Source organism: Colobus angolensis, unplaced genomic scaffold (genome assembly GCF_000951035.1).
Source record: "Colobus angolensis palliatus isolate OR3802 unplaced genomic scaffold, Cang.pa_1.0 Scaffold15, whole genome shotgun sequence".
NCBI classification, from domain to species: Eukaryota; Metazoa; Chordata; class Mammalia; order Primates; family Cercopithecidae; genus Colobus; species Colobus angolensis.
In genome coordinates, this window is record NW_012114599.1 from 6,652,024 (window position 1) to 6,653,949 (window position 1,926).

At 47.8% G+C, this 1,926-nt stretch overlaps 1 protein-coding gene across 3 annotated transcripts in view; it reads right to left on the reverse strand.

Moving 5' to 3' along the window:
• MTA3 (metastasis associated 1 family, member 3) overlaps nucleotides 1–1,926 on the reverse strand; it is a 204,990-nt gene that overhangs the window by 202,022 nt on the left and 1,042 nt on the right. For 2 of the 3 annotated variants that reach the window (XM_011935915.1, XM_011935916.1), the window contains exon 1: nucleotides 378–467. The gene's annotated coding sequence lies outside the window, so the exon portion shown is untranslated. Of the gene's footprint in view, nucleotides 1–377; nucleotides 468–1,926 lie in introns of those variants that run through there. The other variant, XM_011935914.1, reaches the window with a different exon arrangement.

Here is a 1,926-nt window from a genome sequence, read left to right on the forward strand (position 1 = left end):
TGCCACCATGCCTGGCTAATTTTTTTGTATTTTTAGTAGAGACGGGGTTTCTCCATGTTGGTCAGGCTGCTCTTGAACTCCCGACCTCCGGTGATCCTCCCACCTCGGCCTCCCAAAGTGCTGAGATTACAGGCATGAGCCACCGTGCCCGGCCCTATTTTTACTTTTTATATTAATTTTTAAAAAAACAGAGATGGGGTCTCACTATGTTGCATAGGCTGGTCTCAAACTCCTGGGCTTAAGCTATCCACTCACCAGGCCTCCCAATTTACTGGGATTGCAGTCATGAGCCTCCGCACCAGGCCACCCTTTACCCAATTACCCAAGGGAAAATAAATATTTTTTAAATTAAAATTAAGAACACTCAGTGTATGTACCTTGTTGAGTTCTTCTATCCTTCTTATTAGGTATGGGTTGCTGGAGGAATTCTCAAAGTAGACATAATCTGTAATTAAAGGAAGTACAGAACTTAATATTTTCAACAAAGTTCAGATTTGTCAATCCAAGACTTTTTATGTTAGGCAATTCACGTTTGAAATTAAGCTCATAATTCAGTCACTGGTAAAAGCAAACATAACAATGCAGCCTTAATATATTCTCTCACGTGCCTACTATTCACGGACCTTTATTTTCTTGGCATTTTCATTTCAATTAATGCTTCATCAGTTTCTCCCAGACTTCTGTCCCAATGTCATTTCTTTAATAATAAACAAAAAAGACACCTCTTATCACTGGGTAGTCAGGGCACACTAAACATGTGTCCTCTGTACTATAACTACTTCCACATCTTTTTCCTCCAATACAATTTGCCCTGGAGGCTGCTTCTCACATAAAACTATTGACCTAAGACACATTCAGAGCATGGAGAAAGGCTTCACAGTCCAACCTACATTTCAATCGCTACTTAAAAAAAAAAAAAAAAATCAGATGAGCAGAACAGGTAAGAGGAAGAACGCTAACAAACTTTTCCACAGCTCTACCTGGGAAGATGAGGACAAAAGGGGGTCAGGGGGATCGATTATAAGAGGCAAAGTGCCCTGGGGGTGATATCACCATCTTTTTTACCCTTTTACCATATTTAATCCAGATCCATTTAATGTCTTGTGATTAAGAAATTGCTGCAGGCTTTCAACTAAAAAGATAACATTTTTCAAGTGCGGCATTTCCTCTCATCTAATAGGCTCGCTGGAAACTTCCCACTGTGTGTTTATCTGAAAGGCAGCTGCATTGTTATTGTCTATCTTAGTGGCTCTTTCGCCGCTCTCTTCTGCAAAGTGGCCTCATTTAGCCAGGCCATTCCCACCACCATCCATCAGAAGCTCAGCTAATGAGCGGAGAAGGAAGAGCAAGTCTCTCATACAAACACGCCACTTATCTGAATTATTATTTTACCAGGAAAGAGGGAGGAGGGCGTCGTGAGTAGGGAGAAAGTTTGTTTGACCTTATTTCTCTCTTCCGCAGACTGGGAAGGAGGCAGGCAGCAGAGCAAACGTCCAGGCAGAGCTCAACTCCCCACCTCCGGCTGAGGTTCCCAGGTCCCACGAAGCCCCATTCGTGGGGGGCTGGACCAGAAACGAAAGAAGGGGGGCCGAGGAAGGCGAGGTGCAGGGCCCCGGCCCGCAAACAGGCCTGTCCAGCTGGGCCCCTGGCTGGGCCCCCACCGCCCCCACCCCCACCCCAGGCTCCCACTGAGTGGGGAAGAAGCAGGGGAGGGGATGTCCCCTCATCCTCTCCAGCGCCTAGAAGCCACGCGAGAAGGCCACCTTCTCAGGGGGCTCGACGGGCCCCACCACCATGAGGGTTTCGTGGAGGGAGGTGTCTGGTAATTCGTACCCCCAAGTAGAGGCCTGGCCCTAAACACCTGGCCGGGTGCGAGGGTGAAGGTGGCCCCGGCCCCTCGCGAGCCCCCGTGGGGGGAGGGGAGGG